This window comes from Ochotona curzoniae, unplaced genomic scaffold (assembly GCF_017591425.1).
Source record: "Ochotona curzoniae isolate NIBS_2020 unplaced genomic scaffold, NIBS_Ocur_1.0 contig_4105, whole genome shotgun sequence".
Classification (NCBI taxonomy): Eukaryota; Metazoa; Chordata; class Mammalia; order Lagomorpha; family Ochotonidae; genus Ochotona; species Ochotona curzoniae.
The window spans coordinates 10,023,748-10,049,831 of record NW_024466129.1 but is presented as its reverse complement, the minus strand read 5'-3'; the positions used below and the strand labels follow the sequence as shown (position 1 = coordinate 10,049,831).

General features: G+C 41.6%; 1 pseudogene; it reads left to right on the top strand.

The window, feature by feature from the left end:
• Window positions 1–6,925: 6,925 nt before the first annotated feature.
• Window positions 6,926–22,936, top strand: LOC121159241 (annotated as a pseudogene).
• The last annotated feature ends 3,148 nt before the right edge of the window (window positions 22,937–26,084 follow it).

Genomic DNA, 26,084 nt, shown 5'->3' with positions numbered 1-26,084 from the left:
TTCTAAGGAAACTGTATGACAGTCAATTCCAAGTCCTCCAACAAGAGTCATGGGTGCCCCAAATGGTGACTTAAAATCCGCTACAATACAAGGTTCACCCCCTTTGTTATATTTGCCACATTAATCCGAGAAAGAAGTATGTGATAGCTGCCATTTGTGTGTCCGTATGCAAGGCCCCCAACAAAGGAGCTCATAAAATTGTGGAGGGAACATCTTTCAAATGAAATCACCAGAATAAATAATTCATTATAACAGTGACAAGTACATTAAGGGAGCAGCTCAATGGGTTAAGCCACTACTGGCAATATTGGCATCCCATACTGAGTCCTGGCTATTCTGCTTTCTGTCCTACTAATGTGCCAGAGCAGGCAGGGAAACACAGCCTAAGAACTGTTGCCACCACTGCAGAAGACCAGGCTGGGGCTCCGGCTTCTGCCTGGCCCAGACTGGGATTTGTGACCATCTGGGCAATAGAAGACTCATTCTGTCTCTCTCTTAATGTGTGTTCTCTCTCCAAACTGATGTCTCTCTCTCTCTCTCTCTCTCTCTCTCTCTCTCTCTCTCTCTCTTTCTGTGTGTGTGTGTGTGTGCATGGTTCTGTCTTCTAAATAAATAAGCAAATTTTTTCTTTGGAAAAAAACAGTTGTTGATACAAGAATAAGAAATATATCCAAAGCAGGAATGGTACAATAGGTGAGATGATCAGAATGAGACTGAAGGCAAGGGGATGGACATATGAATGTTGCATAAGCAGATCTGGATTTGAACATGAGTCAACCAAAAATCCATTGAAGTATTTTTCAATTTTCCTGTTGGACACAGTGCGAAAAGTGATTAGAAATGGAAAACTGCATACACGAGTCCAGGCACAGCAGGTATTGCTTTTAAACATCGACGGTCAGAGTCAGGAGAAAATATCAGATAATGGGTAGCTAAAAGAAGCCTATAAATTGATTCCACTCTGGGACAGGAAAAAAAGGTGTCAGGGTCAATTCATAGGTTGCTGTCACTAGAAAGTTGACTAAATTAAGCCATTTGTCTGAGTGAAAGGTACCTAGAGAAAGGATGAGGAGGGGATGAGGGTACCATACATTTTATTAGACAAGCTGAATGAGGCTACACCATGAGACAGGCCAGAGATACAGAGCAGGTGTCTGGAGAGCCAGACCTGGGGTCCAGCAGGTGCCAGGGGCAGACAAATGTTTGAAGTCAACTCACAACAGATCACAGTAGCAATGGAGCAAAGGAGAGTCATATCTTTCCTGATTTCTCAAAACTGCCAGTTTGCAACAACCTATTGAATAAGTCACAACAATAAATTAAGATATGGCAGGAACATTTCATCCGGTCTCTGTCCTATTTGGGAATGAGCTACAAGGGTGAGCTGCACCCCTGATAAGAGCAATGCAAATATCTCATTTGTATTTTCTACATGGATTTCACAAGGAAAGAATAGTTTTCAATGATATATGAGTTAGACTACATTATTCAAAAACAATTTCATCTTAGAAAAAGATGTTGATGGCGCAAGCAATGGGATTCAGTCACAGAGTGCTTCGCATCATCATCTATATCTTTAGCATTCAGGTGAGCACAGGTTCACTGGGAAGCTGATTAAGGAATTGTGGTAGTAGCTGAAGGAAGGCCCATGCAGAAGTGGCTTGTCTAGACTCAGATGGGATACAGTATACAAGAACATAGCGGTGACTGTGTGAAGGGAGGTCTAAAATCTAACTTCACTACGCAGTAGCAGTTTGGGGATGATTTCAGGACACAAGGAAAGAATGAATTTTCTGATGTTTTTATGAGAAGTGCTTGGCAAGGATTTAACTTAGCTTCATCAAAAGACTCCTGAGTGCAAAAGTTCACATCCATTTCTTTGAGAGCCTGGAGGGAGTACCTCACCCCTACTCTCACCCAGCACAACAGTCAGAGGGAAAAGAGTAGGAGAAAGCAATCCGTTGGCACACAGCCTACCTGCCCAGTAGGTGGACATAGTCATGTTTAGTCCCTGGCTAGGTTACCAGAAAACTGAGGATGCCAGTTTTGGCATGGGTCAAAGATGCTCCCCAGAGCACAGACTCGTGGGAGGAGACAATGGAACATCTAACAGCGTAGGTGAGACACAGGTGAGTGGGGAGACCTGAAGAAAGACTGCACTGACAAGGACAGTGTCGAGTGCAGGATTTGTTTGCCTAGTTAAACAACAGGTGAGGAGGTGTGAATGGGAGGTAGGACTGTAGCTGGTCTCAGCACAGGCATAGGTCCTTAATCACTCTTCTATAGTACACACTACCTACCATCGTAGTCTAGTGATATTAAACCTAAAACGCACAAACCAAGCCTCACATCTCATGGTAGTTCATTTCTACAAAATTGCCATGATTGCTAACTTAGCAAACAGTGGACCTTTGCTAGAGAAAATACAGAGTTTGGTTCTTGTGAGCCTCTGGACCCAAAATCATCACCAATGGATCAGTGCACAGTTCCACATTAGTTTGTTTAGACACCTTGTTGAATGTCTCATTCACCCACAGGGAATCCAACAGCCTTTATTTAGCACTGCAATATGCCTGAACCCAGTTTATCGAATAAGCATGCTTTGCGAGACACATCACAGCCTCCAGAACTTGAGAAATGCCAGACAATGCTTCATTACTGCGCATTTAAACAAAAAGCAGAAAAAGGTGGCATTACAGAGCCCGTGTTCCAGAGAGGTTTATTGGAGCAGCCGAAACAGGGAGATGGAACGTTGTCTTATGTGTTGCCCATGGCTTACATGCTCATATGTAGTTCAGATTTCTTCACTGTTTTTGTGTGGCCATGGATGATGATGATGACAGCATGAAGAGCAACATGTAGGGCCTAGTACATTTTAGCAGACTGGTGCTAAGTCATGAATATTGCAAATTGAGAATATTACACGCTGATCAGTTAAGCTTTCCTCAATCTCTTCTCATTATAAAAGCACTGTATTGAGGAAAATTTTAATAATGAAAAGCATGAAAAAGAAAGTAAGAATCAACTCTGGCAGCCCAGAGGAAATTGTATTCTGTTTCTATTCAGGTGCTGGTCTGTGCTTTTGGAGGTGAGTTCAATAAGTGAGGCTCAATAAAACGCGTATGATTTTGTTTCCTGTTCTGTTACTTTAAATTAGATCATGAATTTGTCATTAAATATTCTCTAACAATATTTTTAACTACAAATAACTTTATTTCAATAATACACATTGATCACTGTAGCAAAGCTTGAAATAGAGGAGAAAATACAAAAAAGAAAATTAGAATCCGTTGCTGTCCTCACTGGCACTAAGACACAGCCTAAAGAGACTTCTAACACTTCTTACAGACCTTCCATACTACTGAAGAGATATTGATAGTAATATTTACCATTAATTGAAGTAAAAAACATTAAAATATTGAAATATTATCAGGCAATTCCTTACAGATAAAATTTAAGCCTCACGATACCAACACATTTTATGCTATCACTTTTATTTCATACAACTTGAAAAGCAGGATTTGGGAAGGTTAATTAACTTGGTTAAAAATCAAAGAATTTGTTAACTGCTGAAGCAAGAGCTCAAGTTCTAGTCAAGTCTTGTGTCCTGACTATTGTACATACATGCCTATTTTTATTGATAAGGGGATTGTGCATCTTCAATAATCTGAGAATACACATTGCTGCATCTATGATTTCGAGAGTTCATAATTTATTCAACCATATCATTATTTCATATTTACTAATCGCAACTTTCTATGTTTTATAAAGTCAAATTATTCATATTAATATAACTATAGAAAATTCTAGAATCCTCCACAGGGAAACTAAAACTCACAATAACACATTTATCTTCCAAAAGCTTTTACCAATTCTAATACAATTTTTTTGTTTTGTCCATTTGACCTAATTGAGTATTACTTACCTTTTAGCTCTGATAGATTTCTAGGCAGAGTGCCATGGAGCTTTTATTCCATGTACCTCAGTTTGTTCCACAGTTTTCTGCAGGTAAATCCTGCCCTGATTTTGAAGCTGTAGCCTTAAATCTTGCTAGTACTGTAAATGATATGATTTCCAATCCCAAACCCAAACTGTTCACCACAAGCATACAATTGCTTATAGCTGGATCTTGCTTGCTCAATTTCATTCTAATGCATGTTTTGTAGATCCTTTTGTGGGTTTTTTTTTTTTTTTTGGATATTCATGGCTTATTTAAGTTTTATTTCTTCCACTTGCCACATATGCCTTTCCTTGGCTTTCCCTTCTTTCTTCGACCAGTGACAACCTCAGGCACACTGAACACTCACCATCAAGGCTGACATCAGCTTTCGATTTTTCAAGGCTTCCTTGTATCAGATTGAGACACAGCTTTCAATTCAAAGTTTTCCGAAAACACAGAATTAGAAAGACACTTGGGAAACAACTTGACATTTTCTTATATCAGGTTAAACAAGTTCTTAGCATATACACCTACTAGAGGTATGTGCCCAAGGGAAATACAAGCATATTACTGCATGAAGACCCACGCTAACCTTATTCATAATTGGCCCAGACTGAAAATATCTCATGTCCATAAACAAGAGGAGGAATAAATAAATTGTCAAATATGAAAGAGTGCAAACTACTCAGGAACTTCAGAGAAGTATGCTACCACTGTATATATAACACCAATGAATCTCAAAGCCATTCTAAGCAGAAGCCAGATACAAAAGCTTGCATATTTATGATTCTATTAATAGAATAGTTTAGCGGAGGTAAAATATAGGGACAGATATCAAAATAAGTGGTTTCCAGAGTCTTGGACGAGAAGAAGGAATTTATTATAAAATGTATGAGGAAATTTAGAGGGTTATGGGAGTGTTCTTTGTATTGGTTGTGGTCATTGTGGTTACAGACTGTATGCACTTGTCAAAATTCATCTAACTGTACACTTTAAAGGGTATATTTTGCTTTATAAAAGTTATACCTCAACAAATATTTCCAAGGTAAAAGAGGGCTCAAATTAAAAAATAAAACTCGAGAAACACCTCAGGCCAGAAATGTTCTACAATATTCTCAAAACTGGTTAGAGAAATTGCTTAAAGAACTGTCCAAACTGGGTCCACTTGGGCAACACACAGCAAGCAGATTATTGATACTGGGATGGGTAAAAGAGAGTATCTTTGAAAAGTGCCAACCCAGGAGCTGGGCAGCTGTCCCTTAATTAACAGGCTCCTAAGGGATTAGTCAGAAGGGTTTTTATAGACTGAAGTTGGGACGAAGATAAGGTGCCTGTTCAGCTCATGCTCAGTAATGTCCTTGCGTTCATGCAAGTGGTCACCTACCTCATTCTTTAGGGAATTCCGATGATGGCTTGATAGGTTTTAATCACTTTGGGGGTTACTCATAAGTGTCACAAACTTTTTTGCTCAGAGTCTAAAGGTCCTGGAAGATAAGTAAAGACTACACACCAACAGGTTGTCTAAAGAGGACAGAGATGACCTGACAAATCTTGTACTCAGGCACCTAAATGCAGCGGGCACTGTACCACTCCCTCAAGTCAGTGAGCTAATTTCAATAAGAAGCTGACTTGAATTCTACCTGTCTTCTAGTTTACTAGGCAAAGAGAGCTACTGCAGTACGGTTCTGTGTACCTCACTTTGTGTGTTACTGCATAAGGACCCATCCTATGCCAGTGAGATTACCGAATAGGCTATTCTAGATCAGGCCTCACTGATGCTCCTCACCTATCGACAAAGATGTTCCTCATTCAAGAAGCAGCTTAAGGAAGCTTTGACCCATTCTGATGACTTTCCTAGTATACCTAGAAAAGGAAAGGAAATTCAGCCAGAAAACTTCCTGCTGGAGAATTTGTAATGTGGAGGCCATTCCAGCTGTAGCACTGATACACACATTCTCTGTGATCCCCAAACATACAAAATACGAAACACACTCATGCAAAAACAATGCACATATACAAAACACACTCATGCTTGCATACAGTAATTCTCTCTCATGCATGCGCAACTTACACATATGTACTCCATCCTCTTGAAACAATAATTCAATAATTTTTCCTCTTGGGATCTCTGTTTTCATTCATGGAAGGTCTAACTAGGTTGGCCAAAAGCATTCTGGAAGTGTACAAAGGAGATACCTTCAGGGAAAGGACAGCATTCCTTCCACTTAATTCATTCTCCTCTCCTCTCCTCTCCTCTCCTCTCCTCTCCTCTCCTCTCCTCTCCTCTCCTCTCCTCTCCTCTTTTCTTCTCTAACCTTTCTTCTCCCCCTCCTCCTCTTCTTCTTCTTTTCTCTCTCTCTCTCTTTCCCGCCCTCCCTCCCTCCCTGTACATTTTACCCAATAGTCCATTTGCCTTCAGGTTGCTTCTACTCTCAAATCACACCAAAACCCATGAGCCCTGAACAGCAATGGGTCATTTCATTTTAATTCTACAGACTGTTTGAAGTGTATCTGCACAACAGAATACAATGGGAACCAATTAATAATTGTGAGATCACTGAAACTCAAAAACTCCAAACAATCCTCCAGACCTCCCTGAAGTTTCAGAGCAGCTGCTTCTTTCATCCCTGACAGACCTGGGTGACGACTGCTAAACCAGGCACTCCTCTCTCTATTTTTATCATGGTTTAAAAGTCCCTAAACGTTACTTTCACCAATCTTAGCATACATCACCTAAACAAAGTTTAGACTAGGAGAAATGAGGCTCATAGTTTTTATTTTGCTCCTTCTAATCATGGACCTTCTGAGATGGTTAGCATAGCACAAAGAGGTACTGCATCAACATGCAGATTTTCCATAGTTTTCATTGCTCAGAGAGGCTTCCTACTCCTGGGCTTTGCAAATTTCAAATGTTGCTGTTATTCTGACTTCAGCAACAGAAGGACTGGTACACAGTCTAATCCATTACCTTTTTTCTCTTTCACAATGGATGGCGACTCCAGAATCAGTCCTGGTCTTGTTTCCTTGCAGGCAAGCTACACGCAAGGAGAACCAAGCACGGATAAGGTAACAGAATCAGGACAGGGACCGTAAGTTCTCAAAAACTTATACAGAAGGCCTTCACAGGAAACCGAAGTGAAGGCTTGGGCCATGATTCGAAGTGAGCCAAGCCAGGAACTTCTCAGAAGGGAAGCTTGCCTTTCATCTAGGACTCAGTTGAACCCTGCAGCAGGGGAGCCTTTGTTGGAATTTTTACTTAAGCTGGAGAGTGGGCGAGCCTGAGAGAGAACCACTTGAACCATCTTGTATCATACCAGGGCATACCTACCTCAAAGGGGTGTTGTATGGAACTTAATTAATTAACGTTTGTAAAAATGCTCTGGGCTCCTTGGATGAAAGGGAGCTCAAAAAGTGCAACGTATTATTATTATTAAAATGATATCTAGTATTGGCAGCCAGGCCAGATGCTGAATACAGATAGACCTCGATAAAAGATGGACCACAAAAGAAGAAAAAGTTAATAAGGATGTTTCGGGCGTGCTGCTAATAGTCTCACTGAAATTACTTCTGTCTCCTGTAATGATGATTTCAAGCCCAGATAGGATCTTAACTGCTCGCAGAACCAAAGGGTATTTCCATGGCGGGCGTTTTGAGGACCCAGAGACATCCAAAACAACAAATCCCCAACCTTGCCCTGCCTTGCCTCACAAAACATACAATGAGCCATCTCCAAGTCAAAGGAAACTTGCTATAAGCCAGCGAGGCCAGGCACTGATAGATTTGGTAGCTGTAGATGCTTGAAACATATTTAATATGTTACCTGGGCCCTTATCCAGTTAGCTTCACACTAATGTTTGAGGGCAATTTGAGAAAGAAAGGAAATGAATGAAGAGTTAAAAGTGTGTGTGTGTAGCAAGGGAAGTCATGAAAATCCCTAACTACACAAAGCGTAGGTCTCACACTGCCAGCTAAAGACAGGAGAGCAGGCAGAGCAAGTCTGAACATGCATGTCTTTATTAAGTCTTTTTTTTTTTTTAAAGCACTGTCTCCTGAAATATTTGGGGTGTTTAAACGTGCCACAGCTGACAGAAAGTAATTTTTAAGTCCTGGCACACAATTGCAATTGGTAAAGTGAACCTGATTCTGTTCCAAAAAAAAAAAAAAAAGACAAAGAAAAGAAAAAGAAAGAAAAAGGGCAATGATTCAAACACCTTCTCTGTCCACAATAAAGTAGTTTTAACCTCTATGTTCTAAAGAGGTAATTCATGCTAATTTTGCTCCAAAACTTCATGGCATTTTGGAGATCTCAGGTCAGTTTTTCCAAGTGAAGAAGTGTGCCACCCCCGCCAAAAATTGTTTTACCTGAGGCCATATATCTTGGGAGGGTTAAGACTGGGATACACCCAGGAGGTTGTTGAGGTTCCCAGAATTTAATGAATCTGTTACTATATCTTGACAAGGAACATTAGGATGATAGAATTTCTACCACCTCAATGTAACAATGTGGGGGAAAACAGTAGAAGGGTGGAGGGGAAGTCCCCGTGCGTACGGAACTGTACCATGGAAAACAAATCAGTCCCTCTGCTCTGCTATAACAGGACAGCTAAGATCACGTACTTTATAAAGAACAGAGTGCACTTCTTTGAGTTCTGGAAACTGGAAGTCAACAATCAAGTAGTCCACCTCCAACTGAGGGCCTTGTGCTGCGTCAGTGTATTATGGCAAAGCTGGTGAAGACGGGCACAGGGCAATGCTACCCTCTCGTCACAACCCGTTCCCATGATAACCAAAGTCCTCTTCCCATCAGGATGGTATTAACCCATGCATCATGGCAGGCCTCACGACCTCATCACTCCTTAAAAGTCCCATCGCCGACACTGCTGCCCAGGGGATTACGTTTCCGACGCATGAATGTTAGAGGGCACATTTGAGTCAGAGTGACTGCCCACACAGAACAGGGCCCTGGAACGCAGTCAGCAGCCTGTTCATGTGTATCAGTATCAGTCATCATCACCTATTTCCGGGTCTCTCCAGGCCCTTCAGTGACCCCCACACACACCATTCACCAGACTTTAACTCCAGAGAAAGAGTTAGGGTTCCCTTCATCTTTGCGATGCCATCAAGGTATAAAATCTCTAATGGGAGACACCGAAGAAGCATGACCAGAACCTAAAGGCTCCCAATTTAGTGTTTGTTGGTGGTGAAACAGTACTTTGTGTTAGATGATGGCCACCGACCGCCTGCCCGCTGGTGGAATAATATCGGCAAGTTGTTCAGAGTTGAGATGGAAGCTTTATTGGAAAATCCGCTCCTGGGCCCCCTTTGCGCAGAGGGGAAGGAAGAGGGAAGCGAAAAGGGCGTCTGAGATACGTGTGGAGGAGTTTTATACCCATCTAGACACGTGGGAAGGCAAAGGGGCTGTCTGTGCCCCAACTGTGCAAGGAATGTCCATTCAGGTGTGCCATTGGTCACCTGGAATCCCGCCAGGTAGGTGACGTAACTGGCTCCTGTGGACCCTCCTCCTGTTCCAGGCTGGAGCCTAGGAGATGTGGGGGCGCGGCAGACCAAACCCTGGTCTCCAGTGCCCTGGGCAGCCATCACTTTGTTATTTTTGTTGTCTTTTAACCCTTTCATCACCGTCCTCATGATATTTTACATAGTTCTTTGTTTATAATATCATCTTTTCCCTCCAACATTACTATTTTTCCTCCTAAGTTATACATTGGTTGGTAACAAAGGAGGATTGAGGTATTCTAGGATTCTCTGTAGTGATTACCAAAATCAACACAGGTGTATTTATTGCTTTTATAACTAACTTTATAAGGATGTTCCTATTTGCTCACACATATATTTAGAAATGCAGAAGACTGAAGGTTTTTGTTTTTCAGCCCCCTGAAATGAAAAACGTAAGAGAAGTTTTCTCTGAGTATGGATAAGCATGCATGAAACTAAGCAATCGCAGCCATTCACACATAGGATAGGCTAGGAAGTCAGAAAGGAACTTCTGTAGAGGTGATGGAGAGACAGGACCTGGCCCTGACCACACGGGCTCCAGAGCAGAGAGGAGCAAAGCTCAGGTGTCCAGGCAACAAGCCCATCACCCTGACATGCTAGGAGGAAAGAAATCACGTCCCAGTGGGAGCATTATGTTATTTTATCTTATTTCAGTTTTTGCTTTTATTGAACTACAACATCTCAAATTTGACAAAGGAAACAGTTTCCAAGATTTGGAGATCCATTATACTCTTACCTCTGTCACCAAACTTTTGGACAGTGAAGCTTTTAAAACCAATGGAGAGGGCCTGGCACAGTAGCATAGCGGCTAAAGTCCTCACTTTGCACGCACCGGGATCCCATATGGGCACTGGTTCTAATCCCGGTAGCCTCACCTCCCATCCAGCTCCCTGCTTGTGGCCTGGGAAAGCAGTCAAGGATGGCCCAAAGCCTTGGGACCCTGCACCCACGTGGGAGACTCTGAAGAAGATCCAGGCTCCTGGCTTCGGATTGGTGTAGTTCCAGCCATTGCAGCCATATGGGGAGTGAATCAATGGACAGAAGATCTTGCTCTCTGTCTCTCCTCCTCTCTATATATCTGACTTTCTAATGAAACTAAATTAAATCTTAAAAAAAATAAGAAAACAGTTAAGAACCCACTTGCAGGCTGCTGATAGAACTTTAAAAAAATGGAGAAATCGCAGCATTGAGGCCAATTCTTTGTAAATGGATGTTGTAAGGAATATTTTATCTCACAGAGTAGATGCACTGCTCTCAAGTTTCCCAGGCATAGAATTTCTATGTTAAGTGTTGTACTTTGCAAATGGACAGTCTAATTTATAAAGCTGTGATCATCTCATGTACCTGTCTATGTATTTATATATTTTTTTCCACATCAAGATAATCATAAAGATAATGGTAGTAATTGTAGTATCCTAGAAATTCTTTTAAATCCTGTGGAATTGCCAACAAAAAAGATTTTAACAGTTCAAAATTGTGAAATGTTTAGGACAATTTTTAGATTTGATTCTAGAGTTTAGTGTTTACGAAATCAAATTATAGCATAAACTGCATACGTTGAGGACCACACCCTACCTGCAGTTTTTTTCAGCCACCTGATACTAATTTGTTGTGTTATGGGGGAATTGAGTTTACAAAATAGCCAGGCCACAATGGCCAGAACATGAAGGAACACTGTAGCGTTCTGTAATGTAAGGAGAGCATTCAATGCACATTTATAAATCAGCCACCTTTTGTCTTTACCCACGAGTCCATAGGATTTGCAGAATGTTCTGTGACACAAATGAGTAGAAACTGTGCTTGACAAACCTGGATTTTCTGTGTTTTTAATATATAAATATATACACAAGAATAACCGTGATTCAAACTCATCTGAGATACGCTTCCCTACATGTAGATCAGGCGCAAAGAAGAAAAATCACCCAAATCTAAAATTTTGACTGAAAACAAAATCAATATTTTAACTAAAAATTCCATCTTTGTGAAATTCTTCGTATCAATTTCCAACAAATGTTACTCCTCTCCCAAGTTACCTAACTACTTTGGGAATACTCATCTTCATGCATGTGTTGCTGCTTAAGCGCTAACTTATCTCATAAAAACGTGGAAAAAAGTTATTGACTATGGGTCCCCCATAGCACATGAAATTCCAATCACTGTGTGAGCCTTATTCTATTTGTTGGTCATTTTCAGACCCCCACTCGACTTTGTACTGTCCATCTGTGCTAAAGGTTTTGCTCTCCTCTGAAGCAACAGAAAAATAAGTGGATCTCATCAAGCTGTTGCTGTTCATGGCTAGTCATAAGGCTTTAAAAGGAAGGACATTTCTTATCAGAATGAAGTGTAGCCTCTTATCTTTGTAAATAAAATCATATTCACTATTTTGCTTCATGCAGAAAATGAGGCAACAACTTGGGAGAATCAAAAACATCCAGAATGTAGCAACTGCAAGCCAATACAGCCACTGCTGGTACTCTGACTTGAGCAAATCTGTTGTACAACAACTAGACAGAATAACAAACCGTAAGAGTGAATCATTGTGTTACTGATTGTGAGTATAAGGAAAATCGTGATTATATTTTAAGTCATGAGGGATAAAGCACCACCAAGTCAGAGTATACTCTCTTCAACAGAAGCATAGCTCATGAAAACATGACAGCAGTAAAAATGCAGGTCACAGCATCCTTTGATGTTTAATGATCCATTATTTTCTTTTTCCATGTGTTTGAAATTTTTCTTAATTAAAATACTAATATTCACTATAGAAGTGGGAAGGTACTGATTGCATGCATTTTCTGAAACTCTGGGTAACACTGTTGAAGCTCTCTAGGGGAACTGTACAATGGAAGTAAGTACACCGTGCAGTGGAGATACATGGCAGCATACACCTCTACTTCTGAATAAAAGATGGAGTCCCAATGAAACTGATATTTTGACAATAGAATATTGGACTTTATACCATTGTCTATACTTACAATGTCAGAAAACATTTTAAAACCAGAAAAAAATCAGAATGATGGATTTGTGATTGGTTTTGAAGGAGTATACTATTATTGTACAGGGGAAAACAGTGTGAGGGATGTGAGAGCGGAAAGGTAGAAGGGAAAATCTCTGAGCCTAAGGACCTGTATCATGAAGAATTTAAAACAAAATTAAAGTAAATTAAAAAATGAAACCGAACCTAAAAGGTCATGTCTCTATGAGATCTGGAAACAGTAAAACTCACATTTACACTTTATAATGGAATTCCCGGACCTTTAAGTACATGTAATCAAATAATATTTTTCAAGATCACAGGTGCGGAAGTAGTAACTTATCCATTCTGAGGGTGAGTGGAAATTTAAAAAAAATATATGCCTACGCGAGGATGCCGCTGTGACATAGCAAGATAAGACTACACATGAATCACTGACATCTCAAATGGCTGATTGTTCAAATCCTAACTGCTCTACTTCTAATACAACTCCCCATTTACAGCCTGGGGCAGCAGCAAAGGATGAGCCATGCCCTTGGGACCTGGCATCCATGTGTAAAAGTTGGAAGAAACTCCTGCCTCCTGGCTTCAGATGGGCTCAGCTCCGGCTGTTGTAGCCATTTGGGGAAGAGAATGAGAGACAGATGATTCTGTCTCTCTCTCTCTCTCTCTTTCTCTCTCTCTCTCCCCCTTCTCTCTTTAACTCTTCAAATAAAATAAAAACAAATATTAAAATTATGCCTAAATAATTAGTATGTTAGATTCTCAGAATCACAGCAAATGTATAACTACTACACCATAATTCTCACGCTAATGCAATATTAATACAATTAGACAAGACTATGATCATCCTTCTTTCTTAATTTTTGAGATAACAGATTTTAAATTTAATTTACATCATATTTTCTTCAATGTTCCACTAAATAAAAAGTCCAAGAAAGGAAAAGACCAAAACTCAGCAGGAAAATAGGCAAAGACTGAAAACAATAATCAAATGAAAAGGATGATCATTAACTCATGTATGGTATATTTTTAAAAAATCAAGAGACCATTAAAACTATAGTAGTATGTTACCCTTAACCAGACATTCATTTTCCTTTTTGTTTCTGTTTTTTGACCATTTTTTCCCTTTAAAATTTTAAATTCCACATCTAAGGAAGAATATGTGAGTTTCTCTCTTTGTGTCTGGCTTATTTCACACAACATGATGCCCCTTGACTGCATCCATTTTGATGAAAGTGGTGGACCTGCCTACTGTTATAGCTGACTGATAGCCCCTGGACACACACACACACACACGCACACACACATGCTCACACACACGCATACACACGCATGCACAGGCACACACCAGCTTTCCTTCCATGACTTGATGATGAACATTTTGGTTGAGTCTACATTTTGGCTACTATGAACAGCTGCTATACCATGGTGCTGCACAAGTTTCTTTGAAGCAGTATGTTCATGTCCTTAGGTATGTTTACGATTTCATGGCATCTGTGACTCCTCTGTGTTCAAAACCATTCAATTCAGTAAAAACAAATGCTCTAGCCTTTAACGGTGGTACCTCCATCTTCCACCCATTCCACGGAGCTCCAAATTCTGCTCGTTCAATTCTCAAAAAGAGTTTAGAAGCCTGTTTCTCTTTGTCATCGTGATCACCAACATCCACTCAGTTGAACGCTCCATCTTCTGCGAATGTATTTCAAATAAATGTGTAGTTCATTACTTTCCTCATTCTTTTTCTCTCCCTCTTCTCCGTCTCCTCCTGCTGCTTGCCTCCCTCCCATATTACCTATGATGAATATATGGCAGAACTAATCATCCTTATTGTCCTGCTTAGTTCTCTTTCAAAGATTCTATTACCCCAAACCAGACTCTACCAATCTGCCTGTTTCATTCTGTCACTCACTGCCTTTCCTCTCTCCGGTCTAACTCCTATGTTCCTGAGCCTTAGCAAATCTCCCAAGGCAGTCACAAAGGTGTGCACGCACACATATGCTCCCCTCCACTCACACGCATACACACAGCTCTTTATGCCCTGGTGAATATCCACTCATCCCTGGAAATTACACCTTTCTTGAGATTTTCCCCTCAAATATGCTAGTGCCTCTCTTAAACGTATGCACAGCTTTCTTCAAGAACCCACTCCTCCACATGGAAATACTCTAGTCACCTGTGTCTACGCATCATCCCCCCTCCAGCTGGGTTTACTTCTCACACTTCTTATTTATAACATCCACATCACACACATCTATCTAGTTACAGTGTTGGCAAATAGTAAATCTTGTCCTAAGCTGAACTACAGCAAAAATATCTTGTGAAATTCTCTCCTAAAAATGTTTTCAAGGAATTCAAAAAACAAATACATTTTTATAGATGAATTAGGGATAATAGCAAAGAAATATTCAGAAATAATATTCAGCCGTGAGCTCTTTGCTTATTTGAATGCTTAGATTTTCTGTTTGTAATCTTAATTAGTTTCTGCTTCTTTATGACTTCTCAAATGTCATAAACCTTGGGCAGAACCTATAAGATTTAATATATTACTAAATGGTTAGAAATAGAAATAAATCACATTAGATCTCCCATCCACGTCTTTTTGTTTAACAACCATATATTTAGATTACTTGCTCCATTTGGGGGGGAAAAAACCATGAGAAGTGTCTAGAGGTGCTAATTTCTACATTGTTACTAAAAGGATCAATGCCCAAGGCCACGAGCGACTCCAGCACTGCTTCTGCCACTTGCACCTTCGGGGATTCACCCTGAAGTTGTCAGTTTTCGTATTTGCTTTGCTTCAGTGAGCATTCATTTGGGGACATGCCCAGAATTCGGACACCTTCTAAATGGGACTCTCACTTCCCTTCTCATCAGTGATAATGTGTTGGAAATGTCGATTACATTTCTTTTGATTTTTCTGGAAATCAATGTGTTTTTGTCGCCTGCCTCTCTTTAAGATATCAATACTATCTGTGGTACATGTGGTGACTTCTTGTCACAACAAGAAGTGCCTTTTAAAAAATGTTCATTTATTTACAAGACAGAGAAACACACACATAAAGAGAGAGAAAAGAGAGATTTCCTATGTTTGTGCACTCCACAAATACCTTTAGACCCTGGGCCGGGGCTAGGCCTTAGGTCTCCTCTGTAGGTGGTAATGATACCGCCTGTCTGCCAGAGAATGCACTAGAGGAAGCTGCAATTGGGTACAGGCTCTTGAACCCAGGCACTCCTACCTAACAGGCCAGTACCCTAAGCAGTGCCAACTTCTAGGCCAAATACCCACGCCCAAAATGACTTCAGCATTTTTAAATAACTTTAACTTTGAGGATAGTTTACCTGTGATTCTTTGGTTCTCACATCAGCTAGGCAGAGTTTTTTCCTTTGTTAGTCCAATGTTTTTTTCCATTCAGTGGTAATCTAGTCCATTCATCTTTTTACTTCCAAGCTGTAAGTTCCAACAAACTTTAAGTGTCAAGGGCAGCGGCTGTGCTTGTTTCATTCAATGTCTAGAATCTAGACATTAGTCAGGAATCATTGCTGAAAAAATCTAGTCCCACTGTTTTATTTTCACCTATAAATCATTATTAATAATGTTGACAAATACATAGAAATAACATTTTCGTTGACTGATAAGACATGATCATACATGGTCTTTAATATTTCAAGATGGAGAATTTCAAATATTCACTTATTTTATTGGAAAGGCAGAGTTACAAAGGTAAAAGGAGAGAAAGAGAGAAACAGATCTTCAATCCACTGGTATACTCCCCAATGGTCAGCCAGAACTGAGCCAATCCAAAGCCAGGAGCCAGGAGATTCCTCCAGCTCTCCCACACGAACCCTCTCCTATTTTCCAAGGCCATACGTGTGGAATTCCATTGGAAGTGGAGCAGTCAGTACTCAAAGTGGCAGTCATATGGGATGTGGGCACCACAGACGAATGTCTAGCTTTTCATGCTACCACACTGACCCTCAAGATGTGGAATTTTGGCTATGTAAGTTTGGCATGTATTAAAAATTTTATATTATATAGCTTAGATTTTTTTTTCTTCAAGTCAGTGTTAGCACTTTCTGAGTCAGGAGTCTCTCATCATTCCCAGGTTAATTCTCTGTCTCCTGATTTCTTGGTTGTGGATATTCTTCAAGTGCTATCTGTTTAAGTTTTAATGCCTTGCAGCCCTGTTTCATGGTCAGTCACCTCTGGGATGGGGAAAACTTTCCTTTCACTAAATCAGCCAACACAGAGAGCTCTAGGATAAATTAGTGTATTTTCTTCTATAGCTTCTCACACTAATTCTGGACTGGGGTAACTCCAAAAATCATATTATGATGTTTACATGCAGATCCTTCCCCCCGTTCAGTTCCTATATTTCTGGAAAATTGCTCTGTGATTACCTGTTCTATAGTCAGCACATATGAAGCACCTTTGTCTCCTGGGCCAGTCATCTCTGACCTTTGTTGGTAAAGACACAGACTACACTTGGAATTGTAGACTTTTTTTTTTCAAAATTTTTGTATAGTTCTTGAGCACAGGTTTATGATATATGAATAAGATGAGAGAAACTTTTCCTTAGCTCCTACATTCTAGACTGACAATATTTCCGTTGATTTTAAGCGCTGTGAAAGAAAACAAGCTTGCTTTGATAAACTCAAGGACAAGGTCAAGTATTTTGAGATTTCCAAAAGAAAAATAAATATTCCCCTATTCTTATTACCACCGCCTCCGGTTGACATTAGGTGAATGCTCATGTGGTTCACTCTGTAGAAAGCCTTCCCAGAATAATCCAGTGCTCAGTAGCATGGCTTGCAATATGAGCTATCTTTCAGCCTCCTCATGCTCGCAGGCACAGCAAAGATGCACTCTAAGTACACGCTAAATGGACATCTTGGCCCAGGAAAGGACCATGTCAGCAGCAGCAGCAGCGGCAGCATCTTTGAGAACGAAGGACAACGATATAAACGATGATGAAGGCAGGAAGCAAATTATCCCTGAAACTTCGCAGCGTCCTCTAGGGCTGCTCTGTTGTGTTCATATCCATTCCCTTGTCCTAATGGCCCACTGTCCTGATGGCCTTTCTCACTGGTCTATTTGGAGGAGCATTTCCCGTATGCCAGATGTCTCTCTACATCTTGGATAATCATAACTATTTGAAGAATTTCAAGGAAACGTCAGTTCATTAGTGACTGAGAGTACTTGACATTCTTTCTGATTTTAAAAAAAAGTTTTTTGAAGGGCTTCAAATTCACACTAGCTATGGCACAAAACAGTGTCCAATGTGAAGAAATCAAAACTTGGGAAATCTAGGCTTGAATAACAGAGATACAATAATGGAAAATAACAGTATTCTATATTGAATTTGATTCATATACAATGTCTTGCATTTTTAAAGATAGTGAAGGGATAACTGGATTCACAGACTTACAAAGAGGGGCAAACATTTGCAGAACAGGAATATTGGGAAAAGAAAACATACTGTTTCCCCAAGATTTATCAAGAAAAGCCTTTTGTTCCTCCTCTTATCACTGCTCAGTGAACAACATGTGGAAGATGGATTTCAAATGGTTGCTTTGGTTAAAGAGACTGCACTATTGCTCAAGGTTATTGTTTCAAAGCTGAGGCATCTGTACAGAGAAGACAGAAATCGCTATTCTCGACTTCAGAGTAGCACTATGGAAAACAAGGCTGGGGCTAAATTTACAATGCTTCCAGGAGCAGTTAACAAGATCATTTTTGGAAATTTACTTGCCTTTAATGTTAAAGTATGTGATTCAAACTTCGTGATCTTTGAAACTGCTCTTTGGCAAGATGGAAAAAAACTAAAAGGAAAGATTTAGACTGGCAAGGCAAAAGTAATGTTAGTTTCCAATCTCATTGTGGTTTTTGTTTTCATATTGGAAAGTGTGATATAGAAAGAGGAGAGACAGAGAGGAAGATCTTCTGTCCATTGAGTCACTGCCCAAATGGCCCCAATGGCCACAACTGAGCTGATCCGAAGCCAGGAGCCAGGAACCTCTTCTGGTTCTCCTGTGCAGGTGCAGGGTCCCAAGGCTTCGGACCTTTCCCAGGCCACAAGCAGAGAGCTGGATGGAAAGCAGGGTCACTGGGATTAGAACCAGTGCCTATATGGGTTCCCGGTACGTGCAAAGTGAGGACTTTAGCCACTAGGCTATTGTGCTGGGCCTGGCATTGCCTTTTAATTTCCGTTTTTCAAAAGCTTTTTGAAGCTCTATTGCATAGCTCCGAAATGTGAAACAACCTGACCAAGATTAACATAGGTAAGAGGCATTAATACTTAGCTACCTAGCAGAGTCTCCCTTACACAAAGCCAACTTTAACAAGAACCTGGAGAGCAAGAATAGCATTATTCCCAATGTATGGCATACTAAGCTATGTCCTGAAGCAATTAATGTCCTCCTATCAAGAATTTTAGAAGCTTGGTGTCTAAAATAAGACCCAATTCAACGTTCCTTCTGTTGTTCTGCTGCCTTCCAGCTGGGAAGAGGCAGAGCAAGGCAGCACCTGTCTCCTGACATCAGTACACGGGGCTCTCCTTGCCATCACAGAGCTCAGTGGATGTAAGAGGAAAGAAGTGCTGAGAAGAGGAGAAGATGGTGCCTGTGGAGGTGAGCAACACTGAACGTCACCTTGGCCTGGGAGAGGCAGAGAGGCTTAGGACTCGTGCAGACACTTGGAAGCCCCAAGGAGCATGGGCTGGTAGGGCAGAGGTTGGGTTCAGGCAGGAGCTCCCTGAAGAAAAAGAACCCCAAGAAGAACACATTGTGTAGAACTTGAGGTTTATTTCAAATCATCACCAGCAGACAAGCAAGGCCTGTCAAGTCAATAGCACAAGAAAAACCTGTCCTGAGGGATGGGTCATTTCACCACAGTGTGATAATAATTAGAATTGGTCCTAGTGGCTGGAGACAGAGAAGTTACTGGGGATCCCATAAATCAGGCTGAACTTCAAGAGCAAACTGACACAGCAAGAGGTGGGGACAGGTGTGAGGAAGAGCACAGAGAACACTGATGGGCAAAGCCTCTTTCTGCCCTAACTGCAATTTAGTAGAATCTGTGGGACTCAGCCTGTGAGGAAATGAGTGCCCCTAACGTGGAGGAGATGGTGATATAGGGCTGAGATAACCTCTGTACCGTGAAACCAGGGGCTACAACTCCAGGACTAAAAGGAGGAACACAGTATAATTCTGATGACTAGTCATTAATTTAATTGGAAAGGCTACGCTTATGCAACCCTTCCTGCAATGACCTTGCTATATATGTGAAGAATGTTGCTTTTCAAAATGCCTCTCTCAGTGTTTCCTACAAATAACTTTCTGAGCACCAATAAACATTTGCTTATGGTTTGATAATTATTCATCAGGGAACTCAGGCAGGGAGATTTTTAGTGTCTTTGTAGCTGATGCTGATTGAAAATCAATAAAAAATTAGGATAGGATTTCCTTCTTTGAGGTGATTACATAAGTCAGTAGGGAAACGTGTTTAGATTTTGGAAGATTCCATTTCAAGGCAACTTTTAGGATGATATCATTTTCATGAAGTCAACACTTGAGTCATAAAATAGCATCTACAAATAGAAAACTCCTAATGGAGACATCCAGTTTTGTGAGGACTTTTCATGCATTTTCCAAAGCGTAGCTATATCTAGCAGTATCTGAAATGAGCAAAACGACCACCTGTAAGCAGTAGAGCATGGGATACGGCTTGTTTCAGTGGGTGTATCTCCAGGATAATGAGTTCTCTCATCCTCTCTGCAGTCTAGAGGCCACAGGTAACAAATATCTCCATCCAGTGGGATATCCTCCTAAAGAATCCTTAAACAACTGTCACGTGACATTGATGGGCCAGGGCTTGCATTGCATGTGTCCTGCCATGAAGCCAAAACACACCCCTGTCAACCCACAGGGACAGCAGACTTGGAAATGTAGATTTTCATGTATGGCAGCCTGGCCTCCACTACTTACTAACCTACTGGCAAAGCACGAAGGAGGGTGGGAGACATGTGTCTGCTCCCTCTTCTCCTATGCAACCATAAGTTCTAGTTTTGTCCTTGCTTCCTATATTGTACTAGGAACAACTCTAGGCCCAGCAATTATCTGGTCTAGCAATTGATTTGTGCTTGTGGAGCCCTCTCATGGGGAGGTGCTGCGCTAGACATAATGATGAGATCTAAGATTCCAACTTGACACACCTGCATCCACGTTGGAATACCTGAGTTCAATTCCCAGTTCAACTCTCCATCTTGCTCTCAATGTCTGGGAGGCAGCAATGATGAGTAGAGTGATGGGATTCTTCTGAGCCATGTGGGAGAGCAGGCCTGGGTGCCCAGCTGCCAGCCCAGCCTCAATCACTGCAGGCAACTGAGGAATGGCCGGAAGATGAGAGTGGTCACTCATGGCTACACTTGTTCTCTCTCTCTCTCTCTCTCTCTCTCTCTCTCTCTGCTTTTCAGATAATTTCTTTTCAGAAAATTTACACAAACTGAACAACTTTCGTGACACAGACTTAGGGGCATGATGACACTTTCCCACCCTCACCTCCCTGCTGCCCACATTTCCTATCCACTCAACTCTTTCCTTATTTCTTTTTTTTTTCCTCCTAATTTTAATGATGGCATATTTTAATTTTACATTGCAATCTCAAGCCTAACACTCTATCAGGTAAATATATTAACACATAGCAAGTAGGAAATAAAAAAACTACTATTCCTCAGGAGTGTAAAGAATCTTCCTTGGAAACATACCTGCAATGTACATTCATTGTGTAAGAGAGCATTATCCTAGCTGTCATCCAGATTGGGGGTCGGGGCAGGGGTGAAACAAGCCAGACCTGAGGCTATTGAGGTGTCCAGGGCTCAGAGGAAAGGACACTGCTTGTGGAGAGAGACTTAACAGCACCGATGCAGAGACAGTGATGATGAGCTCAGGAGGGAAGTCACACACACCTTTGGCTCTCCTATTTCTGTCTCTAATTTTATCCCTATGCATTATGGTAGCTGTGCTTGCCTCAAAGAAATACTACTCACTGGAGTAAAGTTTCACCTTAGCAACCTGCTGCCACATTCCCTGGGAGAAGTGCCCCTGATCACAGAAATGACCCGAGAGAAGGCAGCACTCTGAGGAAGGACTTTGGCTGGCAGTCCCCACAAGGCGCACAAACCCCAAAGCACGGTCAGAGCACACCTTGTCTGCACACTTTCCACAGCCATGACTGCCCCCCTCACTCCAGCCACAATGACCACAGACCAGTCTGGCATGTCCTGAGTCCCAAAGAACACAGGATGGCAGGCCGCTGGGGTCAGGTAATCAGACAAGTATTTCACTGCTTGGAGGATTTCAGCAAGGGAAGTGACTTAACCAGCTGCAGAGATGTCAAATGGCATCAGAGAAAGGATCCATCACAGGAATTATTATCAGGTCCCTCATTTTACTGCCTGGGAAGAACACTGCGGAGGACACAAAAGGGCTGCAGGAACTTCCTGTGTCATCCTAATAGGCCACAACAGGCTCAAGGTTTGAGCGCAGTTCCAATCGCTGAACACAGAGTGGAAAACGTGGGACTTCAGATCCAGTTTGGGATTCCATGCATCATTTTGCTCCATTAACCCTACACCTAAACAGTGATATTTTTTTTTAATAGCAGTATAGGTGCCAACGTGGACCTGCCAACTGTTTTTATTGTTCCTGCTGCTGTGGTTGCCTGGGTCTGGCTTAGATTTGTCTTGACTAAGATCTGGAGACCTATGTAAAACATGTCACTTCTCTCACCAATTTGATGAGAAATTAATTTTTTAGTTAATTAAAATACATAGAAATATACAAAGGACATTTTCAAATGGTCAAATTTCCTATCAACTGCAGGACTTTAAGCAAGAACTTCATTGAAAAAAAAAATAAGACTAGGCTCTCTATACCCTGTTTAAAATGGTAATTAAGAAATGCAGTCGTGAAGGAAGATCAGCTGCTTCAAAGTGAGGCTGAGCATCTCCTTCCCGGCCACTGGCTGCCAAAACCTCACTGAACTGAATGACGAACATAAACTTCATGCCTTCTTTGAGAAGAGTATGGTATAGACGTTGCTGTGACGCTCTGAGTGAAGAATGGAAGGGTACGTGGTTCAATGAGAAACAAGGCTTTCTCATGAAGCTAGGAATCCTGATCCATGGCCATGTCTGCCTGCTGCTAAGTAATGGGCATTCCTATTACAGACCAAGTACTAGAGAACAAAATCACAAATAAGTTTGAGGCTGCATTGTTGAGACCAACTTGAGCATTCTCAATTTGGATATTGTAAAGAAGGAGTTAAAGATATTCCTGGATTGACTGATAACACAGTGCTTCGGTGCCTGCGTCCTCAAAGAGCCAGCAGACACTGCAAACATTTTGATCTCTCCAAAGGAGATAATATATGCCAGTGTGTTGGAAGAAAGCTCCTAAATAAAGAAGGCCAGAAACAGATTGCCAAGAGACTACACTGTTTTATCTGAGAGCATGTAGTTCTGGATCAGAGTCTAGTAAAAAGTAACAATAAGGCTTAAGAATAATGAATAAATAAGGTTGGGAGAAAGGAAGGAAGGAAGGAAGGAAGGAAGGAAGGAAGGAAGGAAGGAAGGAAGGAAGGAAGAAAGGAAGGAAGGAAGGAATGCAGTCAAAGATGAGGGATTTCAGGTGCTCTGGCTGCTAAGGTGACAAAACACCACAGCAAACTCCAGAACCCAAGGCAAAAATTCCCCATTGTATTCCAGTATCTCTCAGATTTGCTCATTGCATATGGAGCAGGTTTACCTTCCAGGTAATTTGGAAATGCATGACCTCACTTGGACCTGCCCACTCTGTAGCCCAGGGCTTCCACGCCCAGTCCCTCATTCCCCATTGATTTGCAGACTACTTCTGGCCCTCAGACTCCCTGATCTGCTGTGCTGCTTCCTGATCTGTTCTGTTACTGGCACAAGCGATCTCTTTCAGACAGGGAGGCTCTTGTTCCCAGCCCCAGCTTCTGTGACACCTCAGAGTCCAACCTTGTTGAGGCCCATCACTTTTATGCAGGGGCTTGTTATCCTCTGATTAGCACAAAACTAGTTAGTCAACAGTAGCTGTTCTCAAAACATTGGGTGTCGTTTTTGCTGTCATCATTTTCCTCCATTTCAGCTCAGGCATTATTATGAGATTGTAAAATAATACGTGAGCATGATTTAACCACCAAAGCACAGAAAAGGCAACAAGCAAGTGTTCCCAGCGGCAGTCCTAAAATACTGCTCCACTGACCTACCTCTCCTGCTCTAGTTTGTCACTCCAAAAGAGTGCTCATAAAAGCAGAGTCAGAGCCGAGTCCCTTTGTTATCCAACATCGGACAAGCAGTGCTGCTTGTTCTTACATGTGCGAAACTATCTTGTTAATTAAGCATACCATAAAATCTTTGAATCAAATCCCCACTCTGTTGCCTGGCATTATTCTGTGAAATTTATTCCAGAAGTCATGAAAAGGGAAAAATTCCTAACAAGGTAATCATTTCTACTAGCAAGTCATTCCAGGGGATGCACAAACTCCTTGGGGAAGCCTGTGCCTTCTGTTGCACTGCTAGTTCAGCAACCACGTCAGGAAGCACTGTTTCAGGAGTCCTCAGCAGACGGAAGAATCAGAATTAAGCAGCAGCAATACAGAGGGGGAGTGAGAAAGATCCAGCTCCCAGCTAGCCCTCTGAGTAGGTGTGAACTGGACCAGCACCCAATCCGGGAAGAGTCATCACTGTGGATGAGTATGGGTGGTTCTGCAAAATCACTCCAATGCAATCTGTGTGATATGAGAGCATTTCACAATGCGTGTGGGAAAAGATATATTTTAAAAAAAAACCTATCCATGAATTAAAAAAAAAAATAGCTTGCACTTCGAGTGAGTGGCCTTGAAGTCAGCTGAGATGTCTACATCCCTTTACCAGAGTGCCTTGGTTTAAGTTCTGGCTTCATTCCTGATTCCAGCAAGGTAGCAGCCAATGACTCAACAAGTTGGGTCCCTGGCATCCACAAAGCAGAACCTGGCTTGGGTTCTCAGCTCCTGGCTTCAGCCTGGACCAGCCCCAGCTGTTGCAATATTCAGTACAACAGTAGATGGGAGTTTGTTCTCTCCAGCACACTTTTACTCTTTCTCCCCATTGGCCTGCCTCTCAAATAAGTAGATAAGAACTTTAAAATATTTTTGCACCAAATTAAACTTGCCTTTTAATTCCATTTCCTGTTACATTTTTTAAATTCCTCAGATGTGTCCCATTGCTCACATTGAGGGTGGATGCCTCCAGGGAGCCAGGGACATGCCAGGATTTTACTCCAGGGTTCCTCCAGGAGACCTCGGGAAGATAGGTACTATGTTTGAAGCCCAGAAAGGGAAATCCCACTGTACCGCCCTCCACCTTGCCATCATTACACTATCCTCCCAATCTCGCTTTCAGTTTCCGTGCCTGTAATATAAGGCTAAAAATATTTGTCCTGGGATTATTGTGAGACTCAAATTCGATAATACCTGTGGAAGAATTTCTAAATTCAAAAATGCTATTTGAGTATAAGGGATCTGTGTCCTTATTAAACCAACTTTGGTGGGGCTGGCATTGTGGCATCGCAGGTTAAGCCAGAGACTACAATGCTAGCATCCTCTGTGGGTGCCAGTTCAGGTCCTGGATATAGTTCCCAATAGACATGGAAGTGTGATGGGGAGAAGAGGACTGAATGCCAGGAATGAGCCCAGGAATGCAAGGTGGCTGAGGAAAGGCACTGGGTCATAGGGGCCAAGGTACAGACATAGTCCAAGCTTAGAGATTCCCATGTTCAGGTGTCCTGGAGATGGGGAAAGAATACAGACTTGGGATCAGCCGTGTGGGAATCATTCCTAGATGTGTTAGGAATATCCATTTCTGCATCAACAGCTGTAAAGATTATGGCCAGTACTCTGGCGTAACTGGCTGAGCTGCTGCCTGTAACATTGGCACCTCATATGGGCCACTGGTTCAACTCCTGACTGCTCTATTTCTGATCCAGTTCCCTGTTAATGTGCCTGGAAAAACAGCAAAGGGCCTAGTTCTTGTGCTCCTGCATCCACATGGTGGAGACCTAGAAGAAGCTCCTGGCTTGTGGCTTCAGTCTGGACCAGCTCTTACCACTGTAGCCATGTAGTGAGTGAACCAGTGGGTGGAAGACTCCTCTGTCTCTGTCTGTAACTCTGCTTTCAAATAAAATAAAGATTTTTTAAAAATTGCTATAAACTCTGCACAAAATAGATTGTGCATGTTAAGTGGGATCACAAATATTCCTAAACATATCTTAAATCCTGTAGATTAATAGCAATTGGTGGCTCTTTCCTTCTCCTTTCCTTGAGAGTATACTAGGACATGAAATTAGCATGTCCCATTGAGAAAGAGGATCTGCTAAACAAAGTACAATGTATTTCTCTCAGAACTTCACAGTTAGCCATTCGGATGTGTGTCTGTCATACAGGCTGCAATGCAAATCAGTACAAGAAATCACATTCCCACCTGCTTGACAAGGCGCAGCTCACACGCCCTACCTAGGAGCCTTTCAAGACAACAAAGATGCCCATGACCATGGTGATTTGCTCAGTCCACTGATGTGCAATTTCACACCACATTC